Genomic DNA, 16,292 nt, shown 5'->3' on the forward strand with positions numbered 1-16,292 from the left:
ATCATCCGAAGATGATTTGGGGGACCCTTCTGCGTCATCGAGGTCAGTATCCGATGTAATAGACTCATCTTGGGAGTCTACGTGTTTCCTCTTACACAATTTCTTCCGTGGGGGTTCGTCCGGCAGTTTCGGACGGACCACCAGGAAGAAGGAACCTCCGATGGGGTATCCTCAGGCCCTGGGGCCCCGCTGCCGGGGGGCTGTGACACAACAGAGGCACCAGTCTCCAAATCTAGGGACGGTGAGGTAGAAACTTGTTGAACCGGCAAAGGCATGGCCAGCGCGCTCCTCATGGCCTCAAAGGCCGGACCTCCAGAATCCAAAGAGGTCACTGGTCTAGAGGCCACGATGGCACTGGGAATACCAGCAGCCGATGCTCCGAGAGGAAGACTAGGCACCGAAGCACCCAATCCCAAAGTATTCCCCTCGGGCCCGGCTGAAGAGGTCGCAGTACCAAACCCTGAACCGGAGAACAGGGTAGGAAGCACAGTCGGAGTCGAGAGGCCTGTAAGGGGTCTCTGCTCCGACCGTATGGCTCCACATTGCTCCACCACCACCGGCTCCAACGGCTCCGAAGAGGTTGGAGGAGGAATCAAATGTGTTGGAGGGGGGATCGGCTCCAAAGCAAACTGTGCTGGAGCCGAGACCATTTTAGTAAACACTGGAGACTGGAATAGCCTCTGTAAAACCCTATCCAGGTCCGAATCTGACAGTCTCGAGGATTTAGAGGAGGTAGACACTCGAGAAGACTTTCTTCTCGGCTCCGAGAGAAGGGGACCGGCTCCGATACGGCTCCAAAACTATCGGCGCCGACTCCACCACATCATGGACCACCATTGGCACCGAAGGAGCCTTCTTCGGAGCCGAGGGGGAAGAGTCTGAGCTGCACACTTCCACCGGCGCCGAAGCCATTGGAACCGATGGAGGTGATTCACCTCGATACTCCAACTTGCGGCTCCGAAGGCAATGGAGCCGAAGTAGGAGGTATCGAGGCAGACCTCGACCCTCGGCCCGAAGTCAGTGGAGCCGAGGAAGAAGAGGTCAATTTTGTCTTTTAGAAGTCGGCTCCGACGGACTTGTCGGTGCCGACGATCTTTTCTTTGGAAGCAACAGGAGGATTTAAGGCTTCCTCAAAAGAAGGTTTGATAAGCCCTTTCAATATCAGCTTGTTCTTACGTTCTTGAAGAACTCTAGCAGAAAAAGCATGACATACGCTACAAGTCTCTTGCAGATGTTTCGGCCCAAACAATAGACACAGATTGAATGACTGTCTGTTATGGACATTTTATAACTGCACCGAGTGCATTTTTTAAAACCTGACTTTTGTTCTTTAGACATAGTACAGGCCCTACAACAAGTATGACTTTACCACAAAAGTAAGCACTATAACAAAAAAGTGCCAACTGAAAGCGCGAGACACACTGGCGCGAGCACTTAGGAAAAATTTACCTCACAAACAAACAGACAAAACAAGTCCAACGGCCCAAAGCCCTCTAATTTAAACGGGCTTGGCCCAAAAAACAATTAACCACAAAGGGAAATTAAAATTAAATAGTACACAAGGGTAGGGCAAAGGCCCTCTAACTTAAACGGGCCTTGCCCGACTGAAAAAATTAAGTACCAGAAGACACTCAAGCACTCAAAAGTCACAAATAGTATAAAGAATAGCTGTTAAAACAGCTGTTTGGTTAATAGATGACAAAAACCCCAAGGTCAAGGACCAATAAAGGTAAAAAAGAACCACTTAGCTCCAGCCAAGTCGAGACCACGTCCAGCTTGTAAAGCGGCAAACGAGATCTGGGGAAGCAGGTGAAGTGCATCCTGGGATAGGGAGTAGCCCAGCCAATGAGAGACTTCGTGCTAGTGTATAAGTTGCCGAGTCGGAGCCGAACCCATCTGTCATGAATGTAGGCGAGATAGGATCCCATTACATCTGAAACCTCCACACAAGAGAGCGAATGTTGAAAACAAGGGACTGCAGTGGAGGTGCCTGCAACTAAGGCACTTAGAACATGTTTCCATTTTTTTAAATGACTCCCTTCCCACTCACTAATATGACAGATGATTGGCTAAGCATATCCATAGAGGGAAGACTCCAGCTGTCACAGGCATCTTACAAAAACTATCAGGTTTCTTAGGGGGATGACAGGAGCTTCAGAGGCAGCACAGAATGTGTCCAAAAATGCTGCCAAAACAAAAAGAACTGTAGACTGCTTAGATGACTCCATCTGTAAAAGCTCAAAGTATCTCTTTTGGATATCAGAGACCTGGGAGCAATCCTATTTAAAGTACTCCTCATACGAACAATGTATCCAAAAAGGAGATCCCCTTCCTCTGAGCCACAGTCTTGAGGAGAAGGAATTTAAAGAGGAGTATGCAAGTGATTCCTTCTAAGAATCTAGATCCTCAGAGGAATCCGGATCCCTTGCCCTCCTAAGTGTAGAATACCAGGGAGAAGCAGGGACTGACACCCACTGAGGAGGCTTTAAGGTCATCACAGCATTGAAAAAGTCCTGAGCAAATTTATTCACAGCTTCCTTATGCCTGGCTTGGACATCTGACTACAAAACTTGGTTTGCTTTTAAAACCATCTAGACCTACAAATCTAATAAAACTACTTTTTTGCTGTAACAATCTCAGAGCTATTTAACACTTCTGTGCTGCATTTATTGATTTGGTTGAATTTGTCAAGGTCTTTCAGCCTGCAATTGCTAAAAAGAAAAAAAAACATCTACTTGTTACTGTACTGGTCTTAGATTGTTTTAACAGTATTTTGATATTTTCTAACCTCCTCTGATACTGCAAAAGCTGTTGTGAGTTTGCCAAAGTTTTCCTGAGTTTGCATAAATATTTTTAGGTTTTGCAAAGTTTTTCTGTGTTTGTAGTTCTCCTACTTTTGCACACTTTTCTGCGTTTGTGAACTTATTTACAAGGATTCCTGACAGTTCAGGAGATATGCTTTTTACTGCAAAGCATTTGTTACTGCACTTGAGCTCAAAACCAGTTTACTTTACATTAAGAGGGGTTTTATTACCATCTGATGGGAGGAGAGGGCTCATTTAACCCATCTGAGTTGGGAACTGCTGGTGGAAGGCTTATTTTGAGTTTATCCGATTGGCCTAAGGGCTTAATTGTGTGATGGTCTTTTTATCCTACTGGTATAAAAGCCCCTGTCTTGTATATAAGCAAACCACTCCAGTTTAAAATCCTCCATAGGAAAAACTCTGCATCGTCTGCCAGTTTGTGCAGAGGGCAGCACCTGCAGGTTATCCAATAGCATACTATTAAACACTCTCACTTTAAGTGACTCTCCCTTACTCCTTCCTATCTACTAAGGATATGGTATAATGGATAGGCGCTTACCTGTTGTCTCCTTTTCTAGCCTGGTGGAAATGGGCATCCTGACAGTGTAGCAACTGCCTCCTGTTCATTGACAACCCTTTAATTTTAGAACAGAAACAGTGTGTGAGAGATGTAAATACACAGTATCACTGGAGACAAAGCTCTCACATACACATGAAAAATGTAAATCAAGTCATTAGCTTTACACCTAAAGCACTCGATACCAACACTAAGGAACAAACACACACAGATCCAAATATGTGGAGATACTCACTTTATAATCTAACCAAACCTCCAAGACCTCCTTAAAGCATTTCTCAGTGGCCCTACGCACACTCAAAAAATATAGCAGCACCTCACACAACAACTCTGAAAATCATAGTAACCTCGCTTCCAAGCCCATAAGGCAGCACACCGCACAGCCAAACATTCTAGTTATTGGGGATTACACTGCAAGACATACTGATGTCCCCCTTACCAGGCTAAAGAAGGAGAACATCACACTGTGCTGTCTGACTAATGCCAGGATCCACGAAATCACACAAGCACTTAGGTCTTTAAACCAGAAGTACCACTATGAAATGGTCATAGTCCAAGTGGGTGCAAATGACCCAAGATGTACCTCACTGGACTACATGAAGAGAGAAGCGCTAGAACTCTCTGAATATGTGCCCCAGGTGGGTATGAATCTGGCCTTGAGTAGCATCCGACATTCACCAATGATGATGCCACAGTACCAGCAAAAAATGATGGATTTCAACAACTGGCTTAGTTTCTGGTATCACAACAAGGGGGTCCAACATCTATCAGCCTGGAGAGACATGATCGATAAACAATGATGCTTTGCCAGAGAATGTTTACACTTGTCACCAGTTGGTTTCTGGATAGTGACAACATCTATCAATCCCCATAGTGTCTTTTTTAGGGCTTTGCCAAGTTGTTAAACCCTCCAACATAACAAAAATCACTCACGACTACCTAAAAGTACTGCTGCTCAACACCAGAAGTTTAAATAAAAAAAAAATGCACTCCCGGGAAGCACTCCTCACCCTGGACAATGCAGACATATCTGCAGTCATGGAAACATGGTTCAGAATCATAGAAAGCAGCCCAGCTATCAAAGGCTGCAATGCCTTTCATACATTTAAATCCCTCCCAGTTCAGGATAAAACAAAGGGCAGAGGTGCCTCAGTGTTCAAAGGCCAAGTACACTGCCAGACTGGTCCAACAAGACTCACTTGAGATGCTCCATGCTCAACTAACCACAGGTGCAACCCCATCATACCTTTGCTAGCTACAGATCTCCTAACATCAGTCTAGAAAACCACCCTCCTACCTAAACCTACTGGAATCTCTTAACATTCAGCCTAACACCATACTTATGGGTGACTTCAACTACCCCTTCATAAACTAGGAGATTAATATGACCCACAATTCACTTGCTCAGAGGTTTTTGGACTTCATCAACGCAGACAACCTGTAGTAGCTACTTAGCTCCCAAACTAAAGGTACAAATATCCTAGACCTAGTACTCACAAACATAGAAGGATGCTGCTCCCTCCCATGCATCAACTCCTTCATGTTAAGATCTGACCACAAAATGATCTCCTCTACCATTAAAACTAACCTACAACCCCCATCAAACTCGAAACCTGTTAAGACCTTTGCCAAGACTCAGTTAACTCAAAACTAACTGACAGCTTATTAAAACTTCCAAGCTCCTCTGAACAAAGATGACACTAAGGCCTACTCTGAGCTGGACGCAAAAGCACTGTGCAACCACATGCATAGCTGCATAAAGGAGGCATTACCTGCCCGAGTTAAACCTATGATTACTGGCAAAAATGAACCAGCCTGGTGGACCCCCTACCATGAATAAGCTACTCAACAAAAGGAAAAAAATTCTCTCCAAAGCCAAGAAGGAACAGACAAAAAGTACAAAGACACTCACCGGTCTAAACAAGAGAGCCAGTCAAATCTGCCAAAGCAAATTATGAGACAAAGATAGCTTTCCAGGTGAAAGATAACCATAAGGCGCTTTTTTTTTTTTCCAATTATGTTCATAACCTCAGGGAAAACACTCAGCAATGTGTCAAGTGAATCATGAACTGCAACACTTAAACCAAGCCTGAAACTACAGCAAAACCACTGGCAGACAAGTTCAGTTCAAACTTCTAACCCCCCCCCCCCAATCACCTTCTACCACAATCAAAGACATACCCACAATCATCCACCTACTAGTCATTACAAGGGAACAGGTCCTTACTGCGCTCGCTAAAGCCAAAAACACAGCCTTCATGGGTCCCAACAACATCCCAGGATGCTTCTTAACTCATTACAGCTGGGTGATGCCTATAGGTGCTTCTGCAGTTACGTTCTACTGATGCCTCTAGGCATCAAATATTGCTCATTCATATTTCTGTTAACAATTTCAAAACTGTGCAAGTGGAAACTGTGTTGGTATTTGGCCTGTGTCTAGGGCAGGTAAAGCGACATTAACTGCTGTTCATATAATATTTATTTATATTGTCATAAATTTCATGTTTTTCTGAAGATCTTGACAAGCAAGTAGGTCAGAGAATGGTTTTGCTTCATATGAAAGCACTCGGCTAGATGAATAAAATGCTGCTAACAGTATCTGTGTAACTTGAGTGGTTCCAAAGATGCAAGTCTTTTTTGCAAAATATTACAAATTTAACAGTTATTATATTTACTGTCAGTTATAAAATCCAGTTTAAAACCTAGAAAATGAAGTATACTACCACTATAAAAAATAGTTTGCGCTGAAGAGTTTGCCATATACATGGCTTTAGTGACCCCTATGGTTCCAGAGATATGAACGTTTGTGTGAAATGTGTGAACATAATTTGATTCCATCAAAAAGCTTAGGTTCGTCCACTGGAAGTTAGTGTAAACTTCCAGAGCTTCATTGGAGGGAATGAGTTAAACAGCTTAAAACAGAATCTATCAGGGCCACTAGAAACCCTTTTAACCACACTGAAAAACATCAGTCAGGACATAACCAGATGGAAAAATATAAATTTATCACCCTTGTCGAAAGCTGCTATCATTAAAATGAATATCTTACCAAGAATACTATACCAGTTTAACTCCATCAACTTTAACATCCCAAAAAAAATATTAGTTAAAATGAAATCAGTCCTTTCAAAATTTATTTGGCACCCAAAAACCACTAGAATAAGTTATGACAAATTAACATTACCAAAAGGGCTTAGGTCTACCTGAATTCAAATTATACTATGACATCATCTATGCAAGTAGACTAGTCCAAATCGCAAATCATGACCTGAACAGCCAAAACTGGGTACCACTATGGAGGAAAATTTGGTTCAATCAAACAAAATCAAAACAAACCCAAAAGCCTTTCATTTTGTAAAGCTAAAGAGCAAAAATCCTCCTAAAATACATCCTACGATTAAAAATAAAATAATTTTTCAAAACCCAATAACCACTCCACCCTGAAAATACTCTAAAGCTACTACAACCAATACATCTCAACCCCAACTTGAAATTAAACAACAAAATGACTTATCTCACAAATTATCCCCAGATTAAAGACAAAACTATATGGCAAATATTAAATTTTAAAAACCTTAATGATACAGACTTAAGAACCCACCTAGGAATAACTAAACAATATAACCCTATGCTTAGACAAATTAAGTTAATCGCAAATATTAAATTCTCAAAAATCAAAACAAATGAACATAAGTTGGAACTCACCAAATTCTCAAAACGTAACCTACAAACCAAAAATGTTATCTAATGCATACAAATTGATATCCTCAATAAAATTCCAATCCTCAATTATCTTCTCCAAATACTGTGACAAGAAGAATAGTATAACCATTTAACAGAAATACCAAGCACTCAAAAACACATTAAACTTAACTCCTTTCAAAAAATTAATTTACACGCAGCTCATGATCAACAATAATGAGTATTGTACTCCAAGAGTCTTTAAATTATGGTGTTTACTAAAAACTATACTGCAAAAGATGGGTTATGAAAAAAACACTTTCTTGGAAAACCGCAATTCTACATATAACTCCCAAATTCTTAACGGGTATCCACAAACATATAATTATTACAATATGTGCTCTAATCAAGCATTTCATCGCAAGGAATTGGTTGGATAAATTAAAAATTAGCTGGGAAAATTTCAAATCTATGGCAATGAAACTCATGTCCTCTCATAAACTAGTTACAAAAAATCCAAACAAGAAGACATACTTTCAAAATTATTGGAGCTACCTCTGACATTATCCCTAATTGACTAACCTTGAATACACATTACTATCGATTTCACTAACACAGAAGAAGGCCATCATTAAATACCAACAAAAGATTGATATAAATGACTGGAGAAAGGACAAATGAAAATTATCACTCATGTGGCATCGTATTTTGTAAATATGCAACTATGTTCTCTATATTGTAAATAGTTAACGTTGTAAATTGTTACTATCACTACTATTCATTTCAACTTGGTATTTGTTTTTTTACTTTGACTATACAAAAACTTTAATAAATATCAAACTGAAAAAAAAAAAAAAGATTACCTATATATTACGAAATCAAAATCAAAACAAGGAATCAATAACGTAAGACATTCCATCATTTCCTTGCCTAAATTACAATGTGACTTATTCCAGTACAAGGATTCATTTTCTTTAATGAGTTAATTATGTAACATTTCCAGAGACAGTGCAAAGTCCATAACACTACAAGCCAAGCTAGCATTACAGCCCTTAAAATTAATTTTTGCAAGGCATGGAATTCCAAAAGAAATCATATAGTAGTCCATAACTTCTAAAATAAGATACAAGATTTCTGCAGCTTTGAGAAGTAATGGAAATTAAACACATTACATGTAGTCCTAGATATTCTCAGAGTAGTGATCAAATACCACATACAGCACAGATGGTGAAGAGCATCCTTAAAATACTTAACTCCTTATTCTAACAACTACTTATGCATTCTTAAACACTGGAACAAGTCAGCTGCTATGGATTTATTGCTGGCTCTGTTATCAATGGGTCCCTAGCTCAAAGTCGAGCTACTTTTTTTTTTCTTTTCTTTCTCTACTTGTAAAATACAGTAGAGAAACAGCAGTATACCTATTGCAAGAGAGAACATAACAAAATTACTATTTTGACAAAAATGTTACAAATTTTTTGTTCTAAGGAAAGAGGTGCAAGTAAGAATGAATCAATATGTTCTGTGCAATAAAGCAGGTTTGATGAGCAGGTCCCTCAGATTTACCAAATTCTTACTTGGTGCAAGGTCCTGATATGTAGACATACCAAGTGAACATGATGCATCTTTCTACATTACCAGACGCAAGGCTACAAACTGATGACTGTCAGCAAAAGTAATTATCATTGCCTGAGCAGAATATTAGAGTCATACTTCTGAACCTAAAGACATATTATAAATAGAGACAAAGTCCCTTGAAAAAATAGGAACATCCAACTAGAAATCAAGACACTTAATTAGCATAGAATGCGAATACCAAATAGCACACAGCTCTTTCCGCATTTAGTAGGAATGTGGGATAGTGCTTAAACCCATTTAAAAACCAGAGTGACAAAAATTATGGAAAAATATAAACAGATTATCAAAGAAACAGTATAAAAACTGCAGACTTTAATAGACTATATTGCAAAATTCTATCATACAAGGTTGTTTATTTTTGCTTCAAAAAAAGGGAGTTTTAAGACGCATGGTCCTTTCTTTAAATTACTGTTACCACTAGTAAGCTGGTCATGTAGTTTTCTGTGTACTAGACAGTTTTAAAAAACTCACATGATGAGAGGGACAAAAAATTGTGTGAAGGGTAACTCAAACCAGAAAATATGGACACATCGTCAAACAGTGGCATCCTAAATCACGCCTGGAAATAGCAATGTTCCTCCAAAACAGGGGCAGTTAAGAGGTCTGTACAGAATTCCTAGAGTCCACTCAGAGCTGAAGTTCACCCCTCAGTGTCTAGAAGGTTCATTAACCATGAATAAACACTGACAGCGCTATTAAATTATTAGTTTCATTACTTTCGTAGGGTACAGCTTTCAAATATAGTATCACATGACATACAGGACATGCTACATAATATTTGTATATCACTGTAAATATGTTATTGCCTCACAGCAAGAGTTTTTTCTGTTCGATTCTAGGCTGGAGTGCGGGGAGTGCCTTCTGTGTGGAGTCTGCATGTCCTCCCCGCGGTTGGGTGGCATTCGAAAGTCATGCGTAAATGGGCGTGCCTTCGTTGAAGGTTGAATGTCGAGCTGGCACCTCAGCGTTAATCAAAAATCTACTGCCAATCATTAGCAGACCGGAATTCCGCTGTGGCAACCCCTAACCGGGAAAAACCGAAAGACAACTGTAAATATGAAGTATAAAACATTCTTTACAGTAATGGGATGTCACATGTGTAACTGATAGGTTTCTTTAAGGAAGCTAAAGAAACGGACGGCACAGTCGTGCAGCAGTTGCGTTGTTGCCTCACAGCAAGAGGTTCTCCGGTTTGATTCTCAGCTGGGGTGCTGTGTGTGTGGAGTCTGCATGCCCTCCCTGCATTTGTGTAGGTTTCTTCTGGGTGCCCCAGTTTCCGCCCACATTACAAAGACATACATCTGGAGTCTCTCTCCCGGAGCCTCTGTTGAAAATTGGCTTTGTTCCGAGTTGGACTTTCCCTGTAAACAAATGTTAAACAATAAAGAAGTTAAAACCAAAAGGAGAGTCATGGGATCCTTTAGTCAGTTTTCCATAAAGCTTTATTGTGAAAGTAGCTTTTAACAAATGTCTCTTACTCACTTACCTTGGCAATGCAAACATAGGACTGCAGTTAACTGCCCTGACAAAAAATGTAAACAATGCAAACGCCTACTCTCCAAAAAGGCCCACTGTTTTGGATTACTTATCCAAGGAATGAAACCTGGGGCTCTGTGGAATGACAGTATTCTTGAAAACTGCTAAACTTAAAACAATTACTGGAGCCCGAATAAAACAGTTCTGGTCCTTAGAAGGCCACATGATCTTATCTGGTCTCCTAGGAACAGCAGTCACAACATAAATGTCTCTAAGCCTCCCTAATTACAAGCACAACCATAACTATCTTATCAACATGGGAAATCATCCAATAGGACAGTGGGGGTGATCATGACCAAAAACCCTCCCACTGTGAAGATCCAGTGGGATCTTTGGGATTCCTCCTTTCTTCCTCATCAGTTCTAAAATTTCCATAAATCTGGGGAAATCCAAGGAAAGAAGGTGGTCACAAACCTACTTCATCTCCATATCTACTACATGGCATGGGGAAATCCAAGGGGAAGCAAGAGTGCAATATACTTTCTTGCCCTTCTCAGAGTGGAGGGAACCAAGGAAGAAAAGGTCAGACAGCAGCTATGTAATCCTCTTTACTGCCATCAGAAAAACACAATGGCTGCAGAAGCGGAAAGTAGTGTGTCATAGTTATACCAATGCTGCTACAATAGCAGAGAATAGCCCATGCACAACACTAAACGATCCAGGTTAGCCCCCCACTATGACCAATGAAGACACAATAAACATAACTGGCAGCAAATAAATATGCCAAACAAAGATGATGGGAACCTGTACAAGCCTGAGGCCAGCACCAAAACACTTTATGACAATGGCTCAAAGCCACAGAAGGAAGAGATTCAAAGCAGCACCAAAGGCATAAGTACCAAAATTGATCTAAACACCTCAGCTCTGACACAGTCAGCCAAAAGTTAGCCAGCAGTGATGGTACTAGTGCAGACATCACCGATGTCAATGGCATCATCAACATGTAAGGCATCAATTACAGCTGTGGACGGAGACAAACCACTACTGCAATCAACCCTCCTAATGGCAAAAGCTCTGGCATCTACAGACTGCTAACTTGGTGTCACAGGAATACATAACGAGACTGTTGATGATGAGCACAAAGATGCAAAAGGGGGTAAAGATAAAATGCCCCAATTTGGCCTGAAACCAGAGAGTTAAGGTATGCAACCCATCATCGGCACCTGCAGGACAGCCCTCATTATCTTCCCTAAGCAAAGGTCAATAATACAGCACCTACAGTAAGACTGGAAAGCTCTACCAAGATGGCTTGGAGGACATAAATCTACAAAGTTCCATCTCAAACAAGGAGGAGACACTGTCATGCCTCAACAGTTTCAAAATCAAACTCCCAACAATAACTGCAAGTTAAGAAACACCTACAGAACAAGTAAGAACATTACTACCATCTAAAATCAACTTTTTTGTAAGGAACAGAAGTGTCTTTGGACAGGGTATATCTTGCCTTCCTCTCCCCCATTTTATAAGACCTGCTCTCCATTTTAACAACTGTAGAGAACAATAAAGCACACAATCATAATGTAATGCATAAATTAATACCCAAAGGTAACTGCTCTAAAAGCAGACATCTGAAAGACAGTAACAAAGTGCCACACAGAGTAGGAAAATAGACTCGTAACACAGCTTTACAAGAAAGCTGAAACTCTGTAAAACAAAACAAAGTCAATTTTCCTCAAAATAGCAAGAGCAAATCTGGGTGAGAAGGTGGAGTGACAAGGCAAAAGCCTAAATGATGTGCAAGATCAAACATTCAACAAATCACCACAAATTCAATGAAAAGAGGCTGGTCTGATTTGAAAATAGCAAGTTACAGAACAATGATCCCGAGAAATGTTAGAAACCAAGTTTGAACAACTTTTCTGGCAAACTATACCAAAATATATATGCATCATAACTCAATACAAAATACACCACACAAAGGATGGCAAAGCAAGAACTAAGGGATCTTTTCTGGCACCCTGATATAGCTGCCTTCAATGGAAAATAGCAACAGAGATTAAGAGAAGCTTAGGTTCATAGGTTGGTACTAGGCTATCAGCCCTAGGGCCTATACAAGCCTAGCCATAACAATTCCCTGGCTACTTCTTCCCACACTATTTACTTCCCTGGACCCCTGTCTAGCAGGCCAACTGACGTGATCCCCGGGGTGAATTTCCTTTCTCTCATCAATCATCAAGGTTCCCCTTGAAGAAGGCCAAAGAGGCACTCTGCTTGACATGTATGGGCAATCTATTCCAGAGTCTGGGGAATCTCTGGGTCAGGAACCTATCCCTCCAGCATGTTTTGTTTATTGTGATCCCTGGAGCGTGTGGCTCTGAGGGATTGAGATTTCTTTAAGTGTAGCATGTCCAACCGTTCTGGGTTTGACATGGCCTTGTATGTTAAGCACAGATCGCCTCCGAGTAGACTATATGTGACAGAGTATAGCTGGAGTTTTTTAAGGCGGTCAGCGTAGGGCATCTGCTTTAGGCCTGTGATTCTTTTAGTGAGGTATTTCTGCAGCCTTTCCAGTTTTTGCAAATGTTTTGAGAGGTACATAAAAAACGGGGCATTGTATTCTATAATGGGTCTAATGAGGGATGAGTACAGTGGGACAATGACCTCCTTTTTACTGGATGAAAAGCCCTTGGTGATGAGGTGTGCCACACAGAAGGATTTCCTGACTGTTGTGGCGATGTGGTTATCGAAGGTGAGAGCACTGTCCAACCATGTCCCTAAGTCTCTTATCACACTTTCGGTGTTTAGTGTACTGCCACCCATATGGTAATTCACGGGTATGTGTTTTTTCCCAAAGGGGATAACTATACATTTCTTGGCATTGAGCTTGAGCCCATGGCTCTGGCACCAAGCATCTGCTTCTGTAAGGCCTGTTTGTCGAGTATCCACATCATCTGGGGATTCAATAATGGCTCCCAATTTGCAGTCACCTGCGAATTTTGTTAGCCAGAGTCCCTTAGTGTTGGCCTGTACTTCAGAAAAGTAGATGCCAAACAAGGGTGGTCCCAGGATTGAACCCTGAGGTACTCCACTTGTCTGGAGCTGGATTTGGAGTCGGCTACTTCTACAGTGTGGGTTCCATCAGTAAGCCAGTTAGCAACCCATTGGGTGACGTAGGGATTAATGCCCAGCTTAATCAGTTTATCTATGATTCCAGAGTGGGGGATGGTGTCAAAGGCCTTGGCAAGGTCTAAATAGGCTGTGTGGACCACCTTACCCTTGTCCATGGCTCTGGAGACTGATTCGAAGAAGTCAATTAGGTTCAGGAGACAAGATCTGCCCTTCACAAACCCAAATGGGGTGGAGTCCAGTGTTTGAAGGTTGCCAATGTCTTTGTTTATAAGTTCCATGATAATACGCTCCATGGTCTTGCAGATAAGGCTCGTCAGACTGATGGGACGGTAGTTTCCGGGATCCAAGGTGGATCCCCCCTTGTGGAGTGGGATAACTGTAGCTGTGCGCCACTCAGTGGGCACAAAACCTGAGGTGAGGCTATGATTAAACATGACACTTAGGTTAGGTGCCAGTTCATATTGTAGTTCATGTAGTACACAGCCCAGGATGTCACCTGGTCCCATGGATGCTGTATTCTTAGCTTTGGAGAGTGCATTTTTTACCTGTGTGGCCATTATCATCGGAATTTGGCAATCTTCCGGTATTGAGATGGGCCATTTAGGGAGTGAGAGGGGGGTGAAGTTGGCAATGAATCGATCTGCCAGGATATTGGCAATATCCTTGGGATCAGTATATTTAATGCCATTCTGTTTTAGCTCAGAGCAGATCTGAGCAATGCCATTTAGATTCTTGACATAGTTATAGAATGCCTTGTGGTTGTCTTTGGAATCTTTGGCAATTTTATTTTCGTAACTAGCTTTGGAGAATTTTATGAGGGATCTCAGTTTCTTACTGAGGCTGGTAAGGGAGTTTTTTGCATCTTGGGATTTTCCTCTTTTCTGCAACAGTTTCTTCCTTTTGTTGTAAAGTTTGTTTATGGCAGGGGACCACCACATTGGCTTCTTTTTTTTGGATGAGAGCATCTTAGTTCCATTTGGGATGGCGCAATTCATGCATGAGTGGATGTGCTCGTACAGTGCCTTAGTGTAGGATTCAACAGTTGAACTTTCAGTTCCCGTCAGCATGGGTGTCATGAAGTTTGCCACTTCTGACTTGAGTAGCATGAAGTTGGCTTTGGAGAAGTTTTTTATGGAGGTTTCCTTACTGGGGGGTGGGGGTGGGATGTGGATGTTAAGGGTGATTAGCTTATAGTCAGACATGACTAACGAGGGGGTGACCATAGGTGTGGAGCATCAATTTCCCATGTTGGTAATGACCAGGCCTAGGATATTGGAGCCCCTGGTGGGACCATGGATTAGTTGATCTAGGGCATTGGAATTTATGAATTCCAAGAACCATTGGGCAAAGGTGCTGGTACTGGAGTAGTTTTCCCAGTTAATGGCAGGGTAGTTAAAGTCATCCAGTATTAGGGTGTTTGGTTCTATTTTAATATTTTCCAGTATGTTTAGAAAGGTGTAGTGAGAATCTTGGGGTATGGTGGGGGATCTGTAGCAAGCTACAATTTGGATTGCAGTCTTCCTAGTATAAGTTGCACCTGGAGAATTTCAGACGCATTGGGTTGGGCAACTAGCCTGGTGGTATGAATATCCTTGGTGAATACTGACACTCCTCCACCTTTAGTGTTTCGGTCCTGGTTTGCTGGCCGAAAAGTGTGGTAAGAGTTGTAGCCTAGTATTGCAGGGGTGCTCTCTGGAGCCTTGAACCAGGTCTCAGTTACTGCACAGATATCGATGTTCTACATTTTTAGGAATGACTCGAGAGAGTGCATTTTGAGGTTTAGACTTCTAGCACTGAGTAGGATTACCTTCAGATTTTGCATGCTTGTACCTGTTAGGGTGGTGGTTTTGTCCTTTGAACTTTGCCTAAAAAAGGCACTATAGGGGTGGCAAGAGCCTTAGCCAGTAACCTGAATCCCAGGGACGACAAGTGCAGACCATCTCTGGCAAAGCATCGTGGTCTGTCGATCATGTTGTCCCAGGCAGAGAGATACTGGATCCCCTTTGAATGACACCAGAAGTTTAGCCAATTGTTGAAGTCAATCATTTTGTTGTTATATTGTGGTATAATTCTGGGCGAAGGCAGGATGCTACTCAGGGCTAGGGTCATACCTGTGAAGTGAACACAAGAGGCCAGCATAGACAGTCTAAATACTTTTATTACATTTAAGATAAACACAGAACAAGAACTGCCCTGTAAAATAGGTAAAGTTTCAAACCGGTTTCGGATTGGCAGCCTTCTTCAGTGAAAATAACATATAATTTCATAACCAAACTCATGATTAGTTATACATGACACCAACCAATAGCAAACAATGGTATGGTCCAACCCCAAAATTAGTGTCAAGGTATATACAAAGTGATATCGCAGTTTACTAATTGAACCTAAATTATTTCTAATAAAATACATAACATACATATAAAAAATATATAATGTAGAAAAAATATTACATAACCACATAGTAACCAAGGTGTATTACATTCATATAAAAACAAAATACAAATTTGATCTAGTTAAATCAAATTCCACAAATGTACATCCCTCTCAGCAAAAATAAGTAAGGAGTGTACAAAAACATAGCAACCATATATAATATAATAATAGTGTTATTCGGCAAATATTGTATATTTCACATGTCTGTCATGTATGTATGACAAGGCCAAAATACTACAAAAACCAAACGTGTATATATAAAACTTATATATATATATATATATATATATACATTTGAGTATATAATCTATATTTATCAAAGTGTATGTAGATTACATTTGCACCATGGAGATGAATAACTAGGCATGTTGTTGAGATAAGCATAGGGGACATGTTCATTAAAAATCCTATATAGTCCAAAAGTACATACGTACAATCAATGTGCATCATAACAACAATGTATACAAAATTATTAATGTTGCCCCTAAATTCGTATGTAACATATTACAAAGACATAAACATAGTCTCGTATCTGTTATTCATAAAGGAGCAAC

General features: G+C 40.9%; 1 protein-coding gene across 3 annotated transcripts in view; it reads right to left on the bottom strand.

Annotated features, from left to right (window-relative positions):
- The window catches only part of FNDC3A (fibronectin type III domain containing 3A), a 3,267,883-nt gene that overhangs the window by 3,144,473 nt on the left and 107,118 nt on the right, over positions 1 to 16,292 (bottom strand). Inside the window, exon 2 of one of the 3 annotated variants that reach the window (XM_044073166.1) lies at positions 3,364 to 3,439. The exons of the other annotated variants lie outside the window; for them this stretch is intronic. The gene's annotated coding sequence lies outside the window, so the exon portion shown is untranslated. The remainder of the gene's footprint in view (positions 1 to 3,363; positions 3,440 to 16,292) is intronic. 3 annotated transcript variants of the gene reach the window in all.

This window comes from Protopterus annectens, chromosome 5.part1 (assembly GCF_019279795.1).
Source record: "Protopterus annectens isolate FY-2018-M chromosome 5.part1, PAN1.0, whole genome shotgun sequence".
Taxonomy (NCBI): domain Eukaryota; kingdom Metazoa; phylum Chordata; order Ceratodontiformes; family Protopteridae; genus Protopterus; species Protopterus annectens.